General features: G+C 36.1%; 1 long non-coding RNA gene across 4 annotated transcripts in view; it reads right to left on the reverse strand.

Moving 5' to 3' along the window:
• Positions 1-351: 351 nt before the first annotated feature.
• Positions 352-15,601, reverse strand: part of LOC131824966 (uncharacterized) — a 192,667-nt gene continuing 177,417 nt past the window's right edge. For all 4 annotated transcript variants that reach the window (XR_009351062.1, XR_009351064.1, XR_009351061.1 and 1 more), the window contains one exon: positions 352-582. This is a non-coding gene — a long non-coding RNA (uncharacterized LOC131824966). The remainder of the gene's footprint in view (positions 583-15,601) is intronic.

Below are 15,601 nucleotides of genomic sequence, written 5' to 3' on the forward strand. Positions count from 1 at the left end.
TGAGATGTAGTGGTACAAACACTTTATTATTGTTGTTGTTATTATTATTATTATGTTTTGTTAATCACCATACAGTACATCATTAGTTTTTGACGTAACGTTCCATGATTCACTGTTTGCGTGTAACACCCAATGCTCCATGCAATCCGTGCCCTCCTTAATACCCATCACTGGGCTCACCCATCCTCCCACCCCCTTCCCCTCTAAAACCCTCAGTTTTATTCCCAGAGTTCATAGTTTCTCATGGTTCTTTTCCCCCTCTGATTCCCCCCACTTCATTTTTCCCTTCCTTCTCCTAAAGTCCTCCATGCTATTCCTTATATTCCACAAATAAGTGAAACCATATGATAATTGACTTTCTCTGCTTGATTTATTTCACTTAGCATAGTCTCCTCCAGTCCTGTCCATGCGGATGCAAAAGTGGGGTATTCATCCTTTCTCACGGCTGAGTAATATTCCATTGTGTATATGGCCCACATCTTTATCCATTCATCTGTTGAAGGGCATCTCAGCTCTTTCCACAGTTTGGCTATCATGGACATTGTTGCTGTGAACATTGGGGTGTAATGGAGAGCATTTAAGCTGAACAAAAGAAAAAGATTAATAAAAAAATGAGACTAGATTAAGGAAATTCAGCAACTCAATCAAGCTTAACAACATTCACATTATAGAGATCCTAGAAGAAAAGAGAGATAAAATGAGGTAAAAACTTTTTTGCTTGAAGAAATAATAACTGAAAACTTTCCTAATCTGAGAAAGGAAACAGAAATCCAGATCCAGGAGGCAAGTAAAATCAACCCAAGGAATTCTATAGAAAGACACATAGTAATTAAAATGGCAAAAAGTAAAAAGAGAATTTTAAAAGCAACAAGACTAAAGAAAACAGTTATGTACAAGGGAAACTTCATAAGGCTATCTGCTAATTTCAGTGGAAATTTTGTAGGCTAGAAGAAAGTGGCATAATATATTCAAAGTGCTGGATAGAGTATTCTTGGTTGCAGGTTTCTTTTTTGTTAAATAAATAAATAAAATCTTTATAAATGAATGAATGAATGAATGAATAAATAAATAAATAAAACTGGTAGTTACCAGAGGAAATGTGAGTGGGAGAATGGTTGAATCAGGTGAAGGTGATTAAGAGTACATTTATCGTGATGAGCACTGGTTAATGTATAGAGTTGTTGAATTTCCAAGTTGTACACCCAAAATTAATATAACACTGTACATTAATTATACTGGAATTTAAATGACATTTTAAGGAGTCCCACTTTTATATAGATTCCAATATACAATGCCACTCTCCAAATGCTATCTCCTGTACATATGTAGATTAAAATACTTGAGCCTTAAGCTAAGACGGGGTTTCCCGTTTGACACTATTTCCCATCTTGACACTATTTACCCTTGAACTAGAAAATTCTATGGAGGTCTGTCCTGTACACTATAGGATTTTCTAGCAGTATCCTTAGATTCTGCCAACTAGATGCGAGTAAAACCCCCTTCTCCTGCCACCACCTGATTGTTTTCATTTTATCAAGAAATGTAGAGAGTTACCCTAATTATTTTTAAAGTATTATCATGTTTTCACTTCCTGGAGTGAATTGTCTTACTATGCTGACTCAGAATCAGGTTTATTGTTACCCAAGTATGTTATCAAATTTTTGTTGTTTGGGAAAAAAAATAATAAAATATTTGAGCCTTTTAAATGGTCTTAGATGTCCCATTGGGAATTATGTCAACTCCATTTGAAATAACTCCCCTTTTACTCCCTATCTCAGAACCCAGTTTGTTTTTCATCATGACACCCATAACTATCTGACAGTATAATATATATAATATATATATATATATATATATATATATATATATTATATATAATATACTTCTCTATTGTCAATCTCTCTCTCTCAAATGTAAAGTTACTGAGGGCTGGAACTTTGCTTTATTCACTGTTGTACGCCTCCATCAATAATGTATCCGATGCACATTTATTTTTCAGTAAATATATGCTAATCAACAAATGAAGAAATATTAGTTGTATGGAAATCAATGTGTTTCTTTACTCCAAATTCACTAACCTGCTATGGTGGTTTACCAGTCTAAGCATTCTAAAAGCCATCATATTTATAAACATTTAGAGTCTGAATTAAATGTCTGTCTTCTTTTGTTTTTTGGAGGGTTCTCTGTAGTGGTGTGAAAACAGAATTCTCAGTATAAAAAATAAAATTACCTCTGGGCATTACACACAAAAGAAAGAAGGAAGCAAAATAGCAGGAAAAAATAAAAACCTAGTCAATTGGTTAAGAAACTTTACTTATTAAAAAAAAAGAAACTTTATTGATGAAGTTTTTGTTTTTAAGTAAAGATCAGTTTTGATATTTTCCTTGCTCTTCCCTTTGTCTCCATGTTGCTTTTCAACGAACTCTTAAAAGGATCCAGATATACCATTTTAGAGATTATCTTATCTTCTTTGGCCTTATCCATGTATAATATTAAGTATCTAAAATGTCTGCATTTATTGTTTATTCTCTTAAAACCATTAAGCCTAAGCATTCATCATATTGTGTATGCTATCACAGGAGTTGGCTTGTGGCAATGTAGTTTGTACCAGAAGGTCCCCACCATTCTGCAATGGCTACCAGCTAAAGACGACACAATCTGGCTGCTTGCCATCACAACTCTTTGTCCTAGAACCTCAAAGATCATGTCAGAAATTTGGGGTGAGATATGCAATTACTCTGAGGACTTCTCTGATGTTCTTTTCTTCCTCTTGCCTTAAGACAACACCTTATCTAGATCACCTTACATATTACACCCCCATATAATAGTTATGTATTTCTTCAAGATTACTGTAAAGGAGATTTCCTTCTGCTCATGATAGATGGTATTAAGTACCCACAAAGAGAATAAATATTAATATTATTTTTATCTAGTATCACCTTTAAATTTTTATAGAACAGTTTCTAAAGAGAATTGAGATTTCAATCTTGGTTAAAATTTATTAGCTCCAAATTTTTAGCACAATGCATTTCAAAAAAAAATTCATTCACTCATTAACTCAATAAATATTTTTATGAATAATGTATAGATTCTCGGGGTATAAAATAAGTAAGAGATTCTGGGGGTATAAAATAAGTAAGAGAACCATCTTAAGTTGATAGCCTGAAGACGAGTCATAAAGTAGTCCATGAAAGAAATTCCAAGATCCTGAGCTAGGGCAGAGATAGTCAGAACAAGGAGGATTTAAGCAGGAAAGTGACTTATACATGGGTTGGATAGGAGATAGAGAGGATGTAATTGAGCATGACTCCAAGGTTTTCAGGTTGGGTAAGTGGTAGTTCTATTCACTAAGATGAGAAGAGGAATGCAAATAGAAGGTGCTCTATCCTTTTTCACTCCATAGACATCCTGGGATATCTTATCTACAATCATAGATTCACTTACTATCAACATGTTATTGATTTCAAAACCTGCATCTCCTATCGATATTTGTATTTAAAGCTTAAGATACACATGAGGCTGCTAATGGGATCACTCCATCACTCCACTGGAGTCTCAAACTCAATCTTTCCAAATAAACTCAACATCTTCTCCCAAAGGCACTTAACCTCTTGTATCCTGATCTTTGGGAATCCCTTTATCATTTTTTTTAAGATTTTATTTATTTATTTGACAGAGAGAGATCACAAGCAGGCAGAGAGGTAGGCAGAGAGAGAGGGGGGGAGCAGGCTCCACGCTGAGCAGAGAGCCCGATGCGGGGCTCGATCCCGGGACCCTGAGATCATCATGACCTGAACCAAAGACAGAGGCTTAACCCACTGAGCCACCCAGGCGCCCCTCCCTTTATCATTTAAAAAGTAACTAAAAATCCATTATTTCTTCTTTCTACTTAAGTTCTACTTCCTCTTCGTCATCAAATCACGTCAATTCTATCTACTATATCTTTTCAATGCTTCCATTTTTCACCATACTGTTTCTACCTTAGTTTACCCAAATCATGTTCTAATTCTAGAATTATGCAACAATCTAATTTCCCTTCCTTCCAGTGTTACCCTATTTCATTTGACATACTATTCAGTCTTGTCAAGTTCATTCAAAATTATGTTTTTAAAATATTACTTTCCCTACTTAAAACTTTTATACAGCTCTCTGCTGCTTTCAGGCTAAATTTGATTTCTATAAAAGGTGGCCCTAGTTTACTGCTCCAACCTTGTCTCTCAGCACTGCTCTTTCCCCAGCTAAGTCACCTCCATTCGTGCATTGCCATTAGAACTCTCTGTATGGCAACCACAATGAATCACCTCTAACACCCCATATACTTTAAATGTTAAGTTAGATAAGAACTAAAAATTGTCGGGGCGCCTAGGTGGCTCAGTGGGTTAAAACCTCTGCCTTTGGCTCAGGTCATGATCCCAGGGTCCTGGGATCGAGCCCCACATCGGGCTCTCTGCTCTGCAGGGAGCCTGCTTCCTCCTCTCTCTCTCTCTCTCTCTCTCTGCCTGCCTCTTTGCCTACTTGTGATCTCTGTCTGTCAAATAAATAAATAAAATCTTAAAAAAAAAGAACTAAAAATTATCTATAAATTTGGCAATTTATATTACCCAGAGCAATTTTAGAATATTAATGGAGGCAGAAAGCAAAATACAGTGGCTTTAGGTATCAGGCAACAGGAATAATAGGGAAGTGGTAACAGAAAAAGTAAAAACAACTCATCAAGTTATCAAGTATCAACTGAATTGACCAGGTACCAGTTACCAGCATATGACAAAATAAATGGGTGTTATGACACCAAACTGATCTTTGAAATTTAGGTAAGAGTTAGCTAGAAGAAACTGTTAAAGGCATCTCAATCCAAATATGGCCACATAGTACCACAAAAACAAAGCACTGGAAAAAAGACTCCTGTTGACAAAGGAAGACAATTTCAAGAATTTCAATATACTAGCACATAATATAGGAGGATAGAAAATAATAAGAGATGGGACCCATAAATAGGAAAGTATCAGATCATAGAGGGTTTTGTTTATCATGCCATGCCCTTAGATCTGATTTTTTTTTAGCAGATAAAATGCCACTGAAAGTTTAAACAGGAAAAGAAATTTCATTTCTGACTGGTCATTCTATCTGTAGGACGGAGGCAAGCTTTCAGGGGAATAAGAACTGGAGACAGGGAAGAAGATGAGCTATGAAGAACAACAGAGAGACACTGACAGAGAAGGAGAGACAGAATCAAGACTTTGATTAAGCCCTGAAACCACCTGGTGACCTAGATAGGGAAGGCATTGTTACACTACTTTTACAGGTCAGGAGGAAGAAAAGGAGAGATCAAGGTGATACAACTGGTTTCTAGCAAATCTGGAAACACAACACACATTCTTTATTTAGAGCCTAGTGTAACTAGAGCTGGAAACCTTGAAAATGAAAAAATTTTCAAGGATTTCAATTAGAATAATTTATATGATAATTAAGCCCACCAGGTGGCTGACGTATCAGTATGAATTTGAGTTTAATAGATAAATACAGAAGGAACGGAATATAAAAGTATGTATGCATGGGTTGGTATACTTATATTCCCAAGCTTGTCCACTGAGGGGGCCTAGGAGCAAGGACACACACTCATCATCCAAATCTTGGTTTCCCAAATACCATTCTCTAAAAGAGAAACCAGGGCTCATTAAAAGTGATTGGTACTAGTCAGAATGGCTAAAATCAACAAGTTAGGAAATGACAGATGCTGGCGAGGATGCGGAGAAAGGGGAACCCTCCTACACTGTTGGTGGGAATGCAAGCTGGTGCAACCACTCTGGAAAACAGCATGGAGGTTCCTCAAAATGTTGAAAATAGAACTGCCCTATGACCCAGCAATTGCACTACTGGGTATTTAACCTAAAGATACAAACATAGTGATCCGAAGGGGCACGTGCACCCGAATGTTTATAGCAGCAATGTCCATAATAGCCAAACTACGGAAAGAACCTAGATGTCCATCAACAGATGAATGGATCAAGAAGATGTGGTATATATATACAATAGAATACTATGCAGCCATCAAAAGAAATGAAATCTTGCCATTTGTGACAACATGGATGGAACTAGAGCATATCATGCTTAGCAAAATAAGTCAAGCAGAGAAAGACAACCATCATATGATCTCCCTGATATGAGGAAGTGGTGATGCAACATGGGGGCTTAAGTGGGTAGAAGAAGAATCAATGAAACAAGATGGGATTGGGAGGGAGACAAACCATAAGTGACTCTTAGTCTCACAAAACAAACTGAGGGTTGCTGGGGGGTTGGGAGAAGGGGGGTGGGGTTATGGACATTGGGGAGGGTATGTGCTTTGGTGAGTGCTGTGAAGTGTGTAAACCTGGCGATTCACAGACCTGTACCCCTGGGGATAAAAAATATATGTTTATAAAAAATAAAAAATTAAAAAAAAAAGTGATTGGTACCAAGACTGAGGCAGGGAGAGCACAAAATGAGCCTGGAGGATCTTGTGGTTCCAGGAAGCAAAGAAGTATGCTCAAAAAGAAATGAGGGCACACCAAAACGAAACATAAGCTAACCTGAAGGAGCTTCCAAAGGCCAAAGCTTCAATAACAGTACAAATAAGTAATAATGATTTTGGATTATAACTCATAGAATAAAAGAAATATCCATGAGTCCATACCGATAAACATAAATAATTGAATAAGTAAATGAATTTGGGAAAGGGCCACCTCTTCCATACAGAAGAATTCCAATTAATAAATATAGAAGGAATGAGAAAAATACAAAGTCACCATGAAAACACCACAGCAATCATTTTTACAAGCAACACCTACCAACGGGTACTAAAATTAGTGGATAAAAATTTCAGAAAAAAAACAGGATATTTGCATAGTCTCAGCGTGTTCTCCCCTCTAAGATATTTATTAATTATAAAGGGAAAAACAGTAACTTTAGAGTGGAGAAAGTTGGCAGGTATCACCTTAAGTAAGTAATCAAAGTCAACATTACGAATAACAAGAAAGAGAGATTATGTGCTCCTTTTTTTTTTTTTTTTTTTTTGGTAAAGATTTTATTTACTTATGGGGGGACAGGGAGAGAGGGAGAAGCAGACTCCCTGCTGAGCAGGGAGCCCAACTCCAGGCTCCGTCCCAAGACCCGGAGATGATGACCTGAGCTGAAGGCAGGTGCTTAACTGGCTGAGCCACCCAGGCACACCAACACTATGTACTTCTTAATGTGATTCACTAAGAAGGGCACATTATCACTTTGGTGGTATTCTTGCCAAAGATACATCACTCTAACTATGAATAAACATTACATGAAACCACATTGAGGGATAGCCTACAAAATAACTGACCAGTCCTCCTCTATAATGTCAAGAGGATGAAAGACAAAGAAACACTGAAGAACTGCCGCAGGATTGGAGGAAACCCAGCAACTAAATGCAATGTAGGATTGTGAAACAGAAAAGGAAAGTTGGGGGAAAAAGCTGATGCATAACTAAAGTCTGGAGATTACTGAGTAGTAAACAGCAATATTAACTTACTGGTTTCAGTCAGTGTGCTACGGTCATGTGACATGTTAACATGGGTGAGGAAATAAAGGAGCTTTAAGAGTATTTTAAAGTTAAAATGTTTTTTAGAAAGGAGGATAGAAATATATTTTTCAAAAAATTTCCAGACAACATTGAACTGTACCCAATAAACATAAATGATTTTTATTAAAAAAATTCATCAATATATCAAGTTAGCTTTTTTTTTTTCTTGTTCATCTTTCTTTGCACTGGAATTCATGTAAATTCATCTAAATAGAAGGCAGTCTTGTGGCTGATGCATAGTTTAAATTAGCTTTGTGAGGCCATAAGAATTCTGAGATGGCACACCAGAGCCCCTGGAATGGAGACAGGAGCTTTTACAGATTAGGCTTTTTATAGACAGGGATCTGGACTCAAAAGACAAACAAGTATTTTAAAACCATTGAAAAAGTCAAATGAGCAAAGACTTCAGCATTTGAAGGTCTGTTTGAATATCAGTTCTCCCACTTGTGGATGTATAAACTAACCCACTTGGGGACTCTGGTCTCTTATTGGTTAAATAGAGACACGGCATTCAAATAGTGACTTCCTAGGATTATTGTAAGAATTTTGTTTATATTTACTGTAAAATCAACTCTGTTCATACCAATTAGATGTTATTAATAAATGATGTAAAGGTCATATTTAAAATGCTCTTTGGGACACCTGGTGGCTCAGTCGGTTAAGCATCTGCCTTCAGTGCTGGATCCCAGGACCTTGAGATCAAGGGATAAAGCCCTGAGTTGGGCTCCTTGCTGAGTGAGGAGCCTGCTTCTCCCTCTGCCTGCTGTTCCCCCTGCTTGCACTTGCTCTATCTCTGACAAATAAATAAATAAAATGTTTGTTTTGTTTTAAATAAAATGCTCTTTGAAATATAGATCTGGATGAAATGTAGTCCTTTTTAAATTTTATTATTGTTGCTCTTTCTCCCTGCAGTTAAATGAACATTTGGGAAAACAGAAGTGCTGCTAGCTTTTCTGACTTGCACAGAGCACATGGTCATTTTTCTACTTGGCAGCTAATGAAAACAACTGCTGGGATTTAGAAACCTCCTACTTAAAAGGACTATGATAGATTGTTAACACTAAATTTAAATGTTGTTAATAAGTGTCTGAAGATAACTGTAAGTTGGTAATTAATTACAAAGAGTCTCTGGAACTACGACATATTCACATTTATCATCACTACATTCCTGAAATAACAGGATGATGCAGATAGATTAGCCTCATTACCCATACAGACTCCAAGACATCTTTTAGAGTGTCTCCCATTAAGGAGGTTTGCTCCAATTCCCTTTCCCGAAATTACTATTGACCTGTTATTGACAATGGATCAAGTAATAGTGATAACTTAGTGAATGCTGTCTGTGCTTTGTTTTAAAAAGAAAACCACTATTTTATTTTCACCTAACACAAACATCAAAACACTATTCTCCCCAAGCACTTAAGTAATAAAGTGTAACATTTAGTTTTGGACTCCTCTTCCAAAAGATCTCCTGGTTATACTTTCACCACTCACTCTAGTGTTCATTGTGGAGTCTCTCTCTTCAACCCATCTCTTAAATGTTATTTTCCAAAGAATTTCAGCTCCTCCTCCACTCAAATATTACACATTGTGTGATGAGAAGACCTGTCTATAAAGTGCCTGTACTTCCTAGGGACAGCATCATCTTTGCGTATATTGTTATAACAGCTTCCTAACAGTTGCTATACTTGCAGTTTCTCTGCAATCCCTTCTCTGCATGGTATCCAAAAGTGATCTTTCCTCAATAATAACCTGTTCATGTTAATCCCCTGATTAAGCCCTAAGAGTTTCCCACTACCCTCAAGATTAAGCACAAGCTCTTGGTTTTCACCTTCATGATCTAACTCCTCTTAATCTATTAAGTTCCCCAATTCCAGATCTTAATCACTCCATCTGCTACCAAGACAACCTGAAATCATGTGCATTTTTCTTTTCTCTTCTTGCTCCTGCACTGGAAAGTTGTATTGCATTTATGGTACCTAAAACTGTTCTAGGCACATAAGTGTTCAATAAGTTATTGTTAAATGAATGAATGAGTGATTAAAATGTCCATCTTTACAAACAAGGCAAGTTACTAAAAAAATTAACAACTTTAATCCAAATACACAAAAATAAATAATTGGGCAATATAAATTTACAACAATAATAAAGAAAGGTAAATAAACATTTAAGTGATCATCCTTAGGGGTGCCTGGTGGGCTCAGTGGGTATGGGTAGAGTATGCAACCGGGTCATGAGTTCAAGCCTCACATTGGGTGTAGAACTTCCTTACAAAATGAAATTTAAAATAAAATTAAATTAAACAAAATTTTAAAAATTTTAAATTTAAAATTTAAAACAAAATAAAATAAAATTAAAACAAATAGATAAATAAAATGATCATCCCGATGTCATATTTTTAAATAGGTTTAAAAACATTAAAAAATAGCAGTATATTTTTATTATCAATCAATTACTAAGAGAATGTGCAATTTCATTCTCTGTAAAATAAGCTTAAATGGTTTCAGGACAACTTAACTTATTTTGGCGCTTAAAGTATAAAATGTGTGTTACTGACATTTATAAAACTGCATAGTTGAAGAAAGCCACTGCCTATTTAGTTTTATAAAGGCAAACATTTTTTGCTTGTTTCTTAAGAAATTTGAAGAAGCTACTGGCTCAGGAGATGAAAAACAGCCTCTTGAATACTAAGTACTGTCTGCTCTATTATACAGCATTTCTACAGAAATATGAAGAGATCCCATCAGCATGAAGAGTTTCTTATTACACAAAGGCTACTGTCTAAGTTAACTGTCCTCTATTTTCCTCTTCAGAGACAGGCAGCTGACATCCAAATCCTTATCCAATGACCTTCTGATTTCAACTCATTCTAAACTAATTTCTTTACTTTTGATATCATAACAGGAAATAAAAAAAGGTAAGAAAATTGGGCAAAATGGATAGTGATAGCCCCAGTAGACATATGGAATGGGAAATTTTGTTCCAACAACAAATATCGATTCTTTATTTATTGATAATAAATCACATTCATAATTTCTCAATCATTATTACTTTAAGTTTTAACAGATAAATGCATGGGGTCCTATTCTTCCTGTGTGAATTATTCAAATGCAAAGGCTACAATTTTAAACAACATGATGTTATATAAATGGGACATAGAACATAGACAGGAAACAGGTCAACCATAAAGTAAGAAGTCACTGAATTGGCAAGTCCTCTCCAATAACGGTCCTAGCCTCTATGCATGTACTTGAAGATTGAAAGGCTACTTCTGCAACCAACTGGTTTGCTAAAAAGTATTCCAAAAGCTTCTATAGTCTAACCACCTCCCTAGTGTTAAAACATCTGATCTTGAACTCTTTTCCTAGACAAATTCCTGACACAATATGAAGTATTATAAGGCAACACTTCTGCATGTAACAAGCTAATCTTGCTACTATATTTGAATTTCTAATCACTGAAATGTAATTAATTTCAATGGAAAATTATTTGTATGTGAAGAAAGAACACATGACTCATCACCACAGATATACTAGTTACACCACAGTCTGTCATATTTTGTTTATTCTAGGCAAAGCACTTAAGAAGAAACTAACTAATATAGAAGTCTCACTAAAGTGATAAAGAGGGGCACCTGGGTGGCTCAGTCGGTTAAGCTTCTACCTTTGGCTCAAGTCCTGGGATGGAGCCACACATCCCTGGCTTCCTGCTCAGTGGGGAGTCTGTTGCTCCCTCCCCCTCTGCCCCTCCCACCCCCTCTGCTTGTGTGTGAGCTCTCTCTCTCTCTCTCTCTGTTTTCTCTCTCTCTCTCAAATAAATATTTAAAAATCTAGGAAAGAAAGAAAGAAAGAATTAGTATAAAAATCTGTAATATAAGGAATTTTTAACTACTTGAATGTAAGCTCTATGAGGTCATGGTCTTATTTTTCACTGTAATGTACTCAACACGTGAAAGATTGCTTGCACATTATAAGTACTCAATAAATACTCAATAAATGTTGAATAAATTAAATGAATATGAATGAAGAACTGGAAAAGATATACTTAACAAAACTACAAAAGTTACCTTCAAAGATTTAAAAGCTATTGAAAAAGAAAATATTAGACATACTCTGCAGAACTTCAGACAGCAAAACTAGAAGCAACAGATAAGAATTACAAAATAATTTCTAATAAATAAAGTTAGAATGATATACCAAGAAAACCAGGAGTTTCCTTTTCTGACTGAGTTTAGATTAGGTGACCTTTACTGTCCTTTCCAAATTTAATGTCATAAATACAAAAAAAAATTTTATTTTCCAGCATTTTTTCAACTGATTGCTACAACTGCTATTATAATTTTGTAACGATGGCAATACTTGTGTAATTTTTTTAATCTGTCACTTACAGATTACAAACTGTATATATTTGTTATGAGAGAAGTCCATCTAATAATATATATAGTATTCAAAATATTTGACCATTTTACCCAAATAGTAAGTGTTCCAATAATAATATAAATCACATATCAAGGGGTTGGTTATAAATTTTCTCCAAATTAAAAAAATATACTACAGATTTAATGCAATTCTTACCAAAATTCCAATGACAATTTTCACAGAAATAGAACAAACAGCCCTAAATTTGTATGGAACCACAAAAATGACCAAATACTCAAAGCAATCTTGGGCAAGAAGAATAAAGCTGGAGGGGGGCGCCTGGGTGGCTCAGTGGGTTAAGCCGCTGCCTTCAGCTCAGGTCATGATCTCAGGGTCCTGGGATCGAGTCCTGCATCGGGCTCTCTGCTCAGCAGGGAGCCTGCTTCCCTCTCTCTCTCTCTCTACCTGCCTCTCCATCTACTTGTGATCTCTCTCTGTCAAATAAATAAATAAAATCTTTAAAAAAAAAAAAGAATAAAGCTGGAGGCATCACACTTTCTGACTTCAAAGTATATTAGTAAGCTATAGTAATCAAAACTGTATAGTATTGGCACAAGAACAGACACAGATCAATGAAACAGAATTGAGAGTCCAGATATAAACCTACACATAAATGGTCAATTGATTTATGACAAAGGATGTGAGAATTCACAGTGGGAAAAAGGTAGTCTCTTCAAAAAATGGTTGGGGAAAACTGGACAGCCACATGCAAAAGATCAAAATTAGATCCCTATGTTCCAACACACACAAAAATCAACATAAAATGGATTAAAGTCTTAAAAATAAAACCTGAAACCATAAAATACCAAGAAGAAAATATAGGGGTAAACTTCTAGGCATCAGTCTTGACAATGGTATTTTTGGATTTGACATCAAAATCAAAGGCAACAAAAGTAAAAAATAAACAGATAAGATTATAAGAACTAAGAAGCTATTCTGCAGCAAAGAAAACCATCAACAAAATGAAAAAAGTCAATCTAGCAAATAGGAGAAAATATGTGCAAATCATATAACTGGTAAGGGGATAATATCCAAAATGCATAAAGAACTCATACCACTCAACAACATAAAACAAAAACAAAAACAAAGCAAGCCATCTGATTTAAAAATGGGCCAAGAACCTGAATAGACATTTTTCTAAAGAAGACATACAAATGGCCAACAACTATAAAAAGGTACTCAACATCATTAACCACCAGGGAAATGCAAATCAAAACCTCAATGAGGTATCACCTCATACCTGTTATGAAGGCTATTATCAAAAAGATAAGCAGCAATGAGTGTTGTCAAGGATGTGGAGAAAAAGGGACCCTTGTGCACTATTGGTGGGAATGTAAATTGGTGCAGCCACTATGGAAAACAGTATGGAGTTCCTTCAGAAAACTAAAAATAGAACTACCATATGATACAGCATTTCCACTTCTGGGTATGTATTCAAAGGAAATGAAATCACTATTTTTAAATGAAATCACTACCACTATGTGCATCCTCATGTTGACTGCATCATTATTTCCAATAGCTATGATTAACTCATAAATACAGAGAAGAAATTGGTGGTTGCCAGAGGTAAGGGACGGTAACTGGTCAGAATGGATGAAGGAGCTCAAAAAGAACAAACTTCCAGTTACAAGATAAATAAGTTCTGGCGATATAATGTACATCATCGCGACTATAGTTAACACTACTGTATTGTAATTTGAAAAGTTGCTAAAAGAGTAGATCTTAAAATTTCTCATCACACACAAAAAAATGATAACTATGTGAGATGGTGGATTTCAACTAAACTTACTGTGGCAATTGCTTTGCAATATATACATATATCAAATCATCATGTTGTATACCTTAAACTAATACAATGTTACATATCAATTATATCTCAAGATGTCTGGGAGGAAGAGATACATAAATAGTTCTCTATTTGATGGGGAAGGCACACCATCAAGGCTAGAACTTATAAAGTCAAATAATGTGACATTTAATTACAAAAAATTTAAACTCTGCATGGCAAAAGAATACATAAACAAAATTAAAAGATAAACAACACATATAATATATATTTAAAAGTTTTGATAACCTTAATTTATAATGCACTCCTACAAAGCAATATGGGAGAAACAATCTAAGTGTGCCTGGGTGGGTCAGTTGGGTAAGCAACCGACTCTTGCTTTCAAGGCTCAGGTCATGGACTCAGGGTTGTGGGATGGAGCCCCTGGGTGTGAAACCTGCTTGAGATTCTGTCTCTCCCTCTCTCTTTACCCTTACTCTACCTCTAAAAAAAAAAAAAAACATGGAAGAACAATCTAATAGAAAATTGGGAAAATATAAATAGGCAAATTATGGATGATAAGGGAATGAACACTCCAAAAGATATTCAAGTTCTAATAATAAAGAAGTACACATTAAAACAAAAGGGCGCCTGGGTGGCCCAGTCAGTTAAGCATCTGACTCAGAGTTCTGAGCTCAAGCCCCGTATGGGGCTCTGCGCTGAGTGAAGATTCTACTTAAAATTCTCTCTCATTGGGAGAAGGGGGGTGGGGTTATGGACATTGGGGAGGGTATGTGCTATGGTGAGTGCTGTGAAGTGTGTAAACCCGGCAATTCACAGACCTGTACCCCTGGGGATAAAAATATATTATATGTTTATAAAAAATAAAAAAATAAAAATAAATAAATAAATAAATTCTCTTTCTCTCTCTCTCTCTCTCTCTCTCTCCTTCTGCCCCTCCCCTACATGGGCAGGGAGAGAGGGCACTCACACATGTTCTCTCTCTTCCTAAAATAAATAAGTCTTTAAAAAGAAAAAAGAGACTTTTTGCTCTCCCAATAGCAAAATGACCCTAACCTCTATGAGAATTACAAGGAATATGTTATAAGGGGTTGGGTTTGATGTGTTTGTGAAAGGTGGTTAAAAACAGGTTAAGTCAGTTGCCGTTGGGTTGGCAGGGTTGGCAGTCAGAAAGAAAGACATGACAGCAAGAAAAACTAGAATCTAGAAACTTGTAGGAGCCCATGGATGGCTAGAACTCTCTAGAACTGCAGAACCTCTGTCTCTCACTGCTTCCAAATTTCTAGCTTTAATGATGGGGTGAAAGCAGAAGCATTAGCACATTTCCTCAAAAAGCTAAACATGCACCAGCACTTGTCTAGGAGTCTCAGATCAGGAGCTGGGGGTGGGGCTGAGGGGGCTGCTGGTGATGTACAGGGCAGCTACCCTGCTTTAACAAGGTGAGGGGGCAGAGCATTAGCAATGGGCATGTACAGCAACAGCTTCTGTCTCCAAAAGACCAGCTGCTTTACTCTCTTTTTCCAAAGGGCATGTAGATTTTCCTGTGGTCAAAAGAACCCACACAATGCAGGGAAGGAATTCTGGAAATCATGATTTCTCACTCAGCTGACACACTGCAAAGCCACCACAGATAACTATAATAATGAAAGCGATAAACATGTAAAGTGCTTTCTATGTGTCAAGCACAGGTTTAATTCTTGACAGTTCTTGGAAGGAATTCTAGTGCTATCCTTGAAACTTTCAGATACAGAAAGTGAAGCACGGAATGACTAAACAATGTCTGAACCAAGGCAGTTTGATTTTAGAGCT

Source organism: Mustela lutreola, chromosome 2, assembly GCF_030435805.1.
Source record: "Mustela lutreola isolate mMusLut2 chromosome 2, mMusLut2.pri, whole genome shotgun sequence".
NCBI classification, from domain to species: Eukaryota; Metazoa; Chordata; class Mammalia; order Carnivora; family Mustelidae; genus Mustela; species Mustela lutreola.